Raw genomic sequence first — 8,010 nt, forward strand, 5'->3', positions numbered from 1 at the left:
TCCAACAAGGTAAAAATAAAAGCAATAACTGAAATGACAGTTCACTAGGTATAATAACACCCATGAATCAAGAGTACTGAAAGGATTGTGGGGTGTTTTAGTCAAACTTTTGGCTTAACCCACTTGGCTGAAGGCCGACCTCCTGGCCAGAGGACGAGGAGGCTGGGACCCCCCTGCAGAGTGAGGGGTGACCCAGGGGCAGCTGCAGAGGGGGAGATGGGGTGGAGGTGGGGTGCACAAAGACAGGTGCGAGGGAGAGAAGGGGGTCCCGTCCAGTATTTATAGTGGAAATGACGTCAGAGGTGATTACTGACAGCTGAGTCCGATTGAACTTGGCTGTTGTCAGCCCTCCCGAACGCTCGTTACAAACTCCATTGAGGCGCAAACTGGAAGAGTAACGCAGGTGCTGCACAAACAAAATGAAACAGCAGGAATTAAAACCGACAGCGCACTGACAGCGTGGATACAGAGCAGTAATGTCAACACCCTGTAGGTGTTGTAGCTCATGTTTGCAGTGAATAAGTGCAATTAGCGAGGTCCATTACCGGCCTGAAAATTAGAAACATTAGTGCAACACAGCGTGAGGGTTCCTGAAGGGTGCAGTTAAGAGCTGACAGGTCACACGGGTGCTGTCCTGGGCAGTTGTTGAAAGGTGGTCTGCAGCCGAGAGGCTCGGATTTCTGTGGGCAGTTCAATCCCACCACAGTCTAGAGATAAGAAACTAGAGACAGGAGCAGAGTGGCTCAAAACAACAATAAGTGAGAACTAGGGTTGGGAATCAGATGAGCATGGAAACAGGGAGACAGAAGAGGGCCTGATAATGAGGTAGCAGTGAACAATGAGAAAACTGGGGAAGAAGCTGATTAGAGCTGATATTTCACAGTATTTGAACGCAGACCTGTCTGATCACCCAGACTGCAACCAGTGCTCTAAATCAGCTCCTCCTGACTCTGGGGCCCAGGACATTGGTGATACTCACATGGAGATGCACTGTACATTAACACAAGGTCTCTCTCCAGATCACAGAATGCAGAACAGTGAAACGGGCTCAGCAGATTCCATTATCCTGCTGTCGGCACACGGTCTTGAAGAAAACTGTTGCACAGTGAGCTGGAAAAAAGCAGCAACAGGGACTGTACTGTAACCTCCTTCCTGCTCACACAAAGGACAACACACCTAGCATAATGCTTCAACTCTGTCTCAGAGAGCTCCCTGAAGGGGGATTTGTCACTTTCAGCTTCTAAATCGAAATCCTAAGACTGAACGCCATTTGTTTTTGGAGAGGGGAGAGAAAGTACAAAGACGAGCACAGTTGCTGAGGAAGAATTTTAGCATATGCTTTTTTTATTAAGTATATAACTAGTGACTTTTTCATTAGCTCATATGCCTTTTGCTTAGCAACAGTATAAAAGGATAATTCAAGCATATTATTTGACCTTCTGACATTGATATTACAAAACGCAGAATGTCTAGCTCATTTTCACACCTTTTATTTTTATACTTCCTTTTGTCTGTATGCAAGGTAGAATTGTCTGTATGCAAGGTAGAACTGCTTCTTAAGAAGAACGTGGTCAATTATAAAGAAATGTTTGTAGAGAGAAAAACATCTCCTAATATGGAAACTTGGAGTGAGCTTTCCTGTGTGTGTCTACTGTATAAAACTCATTGCATTTATCATCTCGGGGAGTTAGATGTTTGTAGATCTGTATGAGAGATTGCTCTCAGATCTGCATGATCTATCCTCCACATGCGCATGAATAAAGGACTTGGCCTGACCACACCTAACCTGAGTGAAGACTTTTCTTCGACATTGCCAAGTGGCGAGCGAGAACACCATCGTGAGCCTCCCCGCCTGTCCGAGACTCTCGGAATACATTCCCTGTGGGAATGGTCACAGAAAACTGTGCCCTTCCCCTACTCTTTCCCACTCTCTCTCTCCTGGCTCTGTGCTCGGCCCCCCCTGCTCTATTATCAGAGCAGCTCCTTATTGTCAACAGCCGCAGGACTGGGGACAATGCCGCACCAGTCATTAACCTGAGTTCACAGTGCTGGGATCCCCCTGTCAGCAGTGACAAACGAGGAGAGAGTGAGAGAGCGCCCAGCCAAGAATGCAGGTGCATTTGTTTAACAATGGCTGTTGGGTCAAATCCAGATAAATGAAGAGGGACAAAACAAGTGGGGAAAAGATACCGAGAAACATCAAAGCAATCACTTTCCTCCACGCTGCCTAGGCCTCGGACAGGAACTGCCGGGATTCATCTTGGGATCTAGCGGAGAGGGTTATAGATGAGAAGAGCCACTTGACCCATCCAGTAGTTAACTGAACCAAAGATCTCATCCAGCCTTTTCCTGAAAGAATCTGCTATGTCTTTCTCAATAGCACGACTGGGGAATCTTGTTCCACACCTTTCATTTATAACGTATGCTGTTTCCCTATATCATCCACACTCTGTGTAAAGACCTGGCCTCCTGGTAATGGTTTTTAAATGTACTCCCTCATACTGCAGTTCCCAGTTGTCTCCTCTAACTCTAAAATGCATGTCCACCCCTAACAGCCCTTTGCAGGGCTGTGTAGAGGTCACTGTGTTCTGATTATGGAAAGATGTGGCATCTGTAGATGACATGTATGTTTCTATAGAGAACTGAGACCATTTTGTTCTAGAATCCAAGTTATTTTCTCAAGGGTATTAATGATATAGATCGATGGCTGTTCATCAGTCCTGTAAACCCTGCAGGGTGTCCAGTGAGACTATCATCGCTCTCAGCAGTGAAAAGTCTCTTCTGAGTGAGTAGATGGTGGAAGGGTCAGTTACAGAGAGCTACTACACACAGCAGGGTCACACCTGGCAGTCCTGCATGCAGAGAGTTTGGACCAAATTCAGAACATGGGATTTTTTTTTGCCTCTCATGTTATAATATAAAAATAAAAATTAACTGTCATTAAATAATTGTAAAGACTGCAGTTTTACGTGTCAAAAATCATAATAGTACTGTAAAATAATAAAAATAATTTTGCACTCCTGTTATGTGTACCTCTGTGCATAATCAAATACAGTATAAAATAGTTTCTGTGCATTCCACTGACGCTGTTAAAAAGCTGTGCATTACAGCTCCCTTGAGCTGTAGACGCGATGCTACCTTTCCTATTTCTCCCTAAGGGCAGAAGCTAAAAAAGCAGTGGTGAGATCTTGGCTCCCCGGGACAAAAATCAAAGAGCTGTTTGATAGTCAAACAGAACAACATATAGAATTACAAGGATTTACCCAGCAGGACTTCACCCCCACTGGATAGCTGCAGTACCTCAAGTCTACCACTCGAGGGAGCATGTGAGCACAGCTCCCTCCTGACCAAGCAATCTGTTTAATTTCATATCTTCTATGCACCAATATGCACATCCCAAGAAAGTGTAGAAATATGTCCAACTCTTTCTACATTACTTTTGTATCTGTTCTATGAACATTCACCCCGCCAGACGTGTCAATCTCAAGCCTGTTTAATGCACAAGGCCAAGCTACCAAACACTGATGTTAATTTGCCTCTGCTCAATTTTATGCTGGGTGTTTTACAGTGGTTTTATTATTTCTATGTCCATGTTGCTTATTTTAACAAGGCCAGGCTGCATAATTTGGAAACACATTTCCGAACTAGGACTGCAAAAGGACCAGACTCATTCACTGAGCACAGGTGCAGAACTTGATTTTTTGAGCTCAGTGCTGCTCTGAAATGTTCTCCAGCAGATACCAGACCTGCGGAGGACCTGAAGAGGCTTTATCAAGCGGTGTCGGCCTCCCTGCACTTTGGAAACTGCTCAAAAGGCAAACAGCCTCCCCCATTTTGTGTGTTCAGATCTGCATGTTGCCACGGAGGGTTAAATTCAGTCACGTCAATGGCCGTCAATAAAAGGCCCTTGTGTTGATGATTTGGGCATATCTCTGGGGTCGAGACAGGCCGGAGACAGCAAAGACAATGTCTTAATCAAAAGCCCAATAAACACAATCTCCTGGGCCTGTTTGTGAGTATCAGAGATGTCTGCTGTGCTCCCAGGCTCCCTTCAAAGGCTCTGAGCCCAGGTCTGTTTGTGTTCCTTGTTGTGACACAATGGCTGCCCCCCACCACCTCCCTCCTGGTACCTGGATATCAGTAGCACTTCTCCTCTTTGACGTGCAACAATACTCAAAGAGCTTTGCCCTCTTGTATAAATAACAGGGCGAAAAAATTAATGGCACGTCCTGCACCTCGCACAGAAAACACAAATATGCAGGAAACGCTTGCTCTGTTTTCAAGAGGACCTAAGCCCCAAGCAGGGAGGAGATCAAACTGTAGACAAATACATTTTTAGACTTAATGCTGATGCCGAGTTAATGTTCATCGCCAGAGCCTGCTGGCAAATTGTGCAGCTCCTGCACAAAACGCCCTGCCTTGAGCTCTTTGCAGAGAAGATCTGCAGTCAGCTGCGGTAAGGGCAGGCCTGTCTGTGCAGGTGTGCATACAAGGTCAGAGGTCAGAGGTGAATGCCAGGTCACAAATTATTCAGGCTGGGCTGTGTTGGTTACAGCTTTTGAATGGTTCTATCGTCAATGTTATGCATGCATTGATGCAACGTACTGTATGTATTTTTATGTTCATACAGACTGTCCTTGGTTAGGTACATTGGTACCTACTGTATCTTGGCAAAAGGAGGGTGCACAAAGTACTAAATGCAGGGGTGCCAATAATTGTGACACGTGTTTGTGAGAAAAAATGCTTATTTTTTTTAAAAGGATTTTTTTTTCTTTGAATAATTTACCTCACTGAAAGGTTAGGTTTCTCTCACATTTTCAGTGCAAGATCAAGCTGACGAACAACAAAGAGACCATTTTTTTCAAAGCCTTTTTCGCTCATCTTTACCAAGGGTGCCACTAATCCTGGAGGGCACTGTACTTTTAAAACAAGGAAGCTACCGAGACAGGCAACCAAGCCTGCAGCTGGATGAGTGAATGAGGCAAATAACAGGTCAGGCGTGGAGTAGGAGCCCATGTACACCCTGCTCTGTTCCAAAGGGCAAGCTGGCCCTGACAGCCCAGGGGAAACGTGGAATTGCACGAGAAGAGTTTCTGTTTTCATCTTTCTAGAAATCCGGCAGTGCTCTCCCTCTTCCTCCCTCCGTTAGTGTACACAGACTCTTGGGAAAAATATGTGTCACCTGATAATCTTATACAAACAAGCAGCCACTTCCTCCCCTTGAGAGAGTTCAGCCCTGCCAGGTGAACTTTGCCTCGTCAACGACAGCAATGACATCTCGTCACAAACAAACGATATGCAAAATGTGCCCGCGGCCCTAACGGGCTATGCAGAGAGCCGTTCTGCTCTGACCCCCCCTGGCAGCACGCTTTCCGAACAAGCCCAGCACTCCCGTCTGAATTTCGGAAGCATTTTTTCTGCAGTCTGGTCTCGGCTGCTTGGATAAAACCTCCGCCGTCTCCGCAGGCACAGCCCTGGTGCCCTACTCTACTCTGCGGCGTGACTGCGGAGCCACCGGACACCTGTGAGCTCTCAGGGTGTTAAGGGGCTCCCGAGAATCAGGGATGTTGTTCTGCGTGATTGATACCCAGCATGGAACGTCAGGACGAGCCCCTGTGTGCGACACCTTGAATGGGTCAGTGCCTGCAGCTTCAGGAGGTCCTATATCCAGGGGGCTGAGCACCAGCAGGAATACAGCGCAGTCCCACTTGACTTCTCCTTTGTGCTTCTGTCTGTGTGAGAGGAGAGCCTGACCTCTGACCCCAGACTCACGTCACTCCCACCATTGCCACAACAAACCAGTCGAGGTCACAGACGTGTCGGTCGGTTCGCGAATCTGGCAGCTTATAAAGTTACTTCAGATGCAGCCTGCAGTATGACAGAGCCATGTGGACAGGCACTGAAGCACAGCTCGATTCTGCCACTTGCTTCATTTCTGCCCATGCATCTGTCAGCAGCCATCCTCACGCCCAATCATGAACACCCCGTGCGTAAAACGACCCCCTGAAATAAGCTCAAAGAGTGTGTCTTTCAGGTCACGAGCGAACAATGAAGTCGACACAGGCCCTTCTCTGATGTAATTCGGACGAAGGCCCGGCGCCAGACAAGAGTAACCTTCCAGAAAAAGGACGTGCCTCATTGGTCGGAAGCCGCTGCCAGCCATGATTGACAAGCCCTCCAGCCAGTAAGAACGCGAGGCTCCTCCCCTTCGCTCGTGTCTCACCTCAACACACTGACAGGCGGAAAAGTAGGGGTCATCAGCCCCAGCTTGCAACTCTTTAGGCTTTCTTGTTTTCTGTAAATCAGAGTAGCTCTAGACCCAGGGGAGAGTTTGAGTAATGCTCTTTTGGACCGGTTTAATTGTTGAGCATTGGTCCTCAGCTGCTGAACCTTTAGGGACCTAGAAACAGTACTGAACTGTCTAGAACAGTATAAGATCTATAAGATCTGTGCCTGGCTTTTCATGACAGGGCATCCCATCAGCACCTGGGCCACGTCAACCCTACAGGCCAGACACTGGGATGTGTTGCTCAACTCTGGTCAGATAACCGCAGGGCTCTCTTGCTCCACACATCATACCTCCCCTGCCCTTGGCCTACATGAGTCATGGCCCCCTCCAGAGCTGGGAAAGACAGGGTTCGCCATGCAGAGACGGAAAGAAAGGAAGGCGTTCACTGACAGTACAGACCCCCCGAACCTGCACATTTGGGGTTCCTGGTGGCACAGAGGCAACGAGAATCCATGTCATGCCTAGTAATGAGTCACGTCAAGCCTGCTAGCCAAGGTGCAGACTACCTTAGGGAGACAGTCCTTACAGAACACCAGCTTGGCCCACCTGCTGGAGCTCCCACTGTACAGCGGTCAGCACCCAAGCCACTTTCAATGTTGACGTGATGCCAATGACAAAATTTTAACAAACGCAAGAAAAGATGAAAAGAGTCACAACACATCCTTTGTGGGGGGGGTGAGCAAGGAGCTCGAGTCTGCCCTGCTTTGACTGGAGGAGAACACTCCCCTCACTGGCAGCCTGCTCGAATAGCTGGCCGGGACCAGAGTTTTACAAGCAGAGGAAATGAGCTGATAGCAGAGCAAGGGAACGGATGATTACACAGGGAGCAGCGAGCAGGGGGTTCTGATGTAGAGGAGGGCTGCATTAACCTCTTCTGCTCACATAGCAACACAGTTATTGTTGGCCTCAGGTGCGGAGCTGTGGCTGCAGTCCAGAGTTCTCATATAAATTACATGTCGCGCTCAGCCAAGGGAATCGTGAATAAAGACCTCACAGGGGAGGGCTCCTGCTACCCCCCCATGAGCGTTCAAAGCCACATTCATCATGCTTGCGTGTTTTGAAGCCGACCGCCAGCGATAATAAGGCGCGCGGAGAATTCCTGAAACAACATTCGCCCGGGTGAAGTCTTCGGTTTTGCTTTTGCTCAGTGTCCTGTTCCTTCTCACACTGCCTGTTCCCAAGAATGACCACCACAGAACTCTCGTCTGCTTCGTATGGCAAATTCACCGCGCCCTCCACCCCCCCTCCCAAGAAATACATGGGACACAAACCCATAAACGACGAACAGGTCTTCTCCAACGAAACGTTTGCATTGGGCGTTCTGATCTGGTTTTTTGCTCTAGATTCACGTACACTTGCTTTGGACGGAATGGAAATGCAAGAGCACTTATACAATTCGAAAGAAGTTCTGATTGAAGCAGTTAAAAAAAATAAATCCACTTAGGCACAAACACAAGACCTTGCCTTTTGTGTAAAACGATATCAAAGGCAGTGAAGGTTCTTCACAGGGGCTGCAGCTTTTACCCTGCAGATTCCATGCAGAAATCTTTATAAGGGGTTATAAACGTACAGGATTTACCAATGAGGCGTGCCCCCTTCAGCCTCAGTGCGGAGTGGCGTGGAGGCTCTGTTCCTCCCCCAGCTCTGGTGTCCCATGTGCTCGGCCGATAGCAAAGACCAACAGGCCACCGGACCAGGGGAGGTGACCTGGCCAAGAACTG

Source organism: Atractosteus spatula, chromosome 27 (assembly GCF_055471065.1).
Source record: "Atractosteus spatula isolate fAtrSpa1 chromosome 27, fAtrSpa1.hap1, whole genome shotgun sequence".
NCBI lineage: Eukaryota > Metazoa > Chordata > Actinopteri > Semionotiformes > Lepisosteidae > Atractosteus > Atractosteus spatula.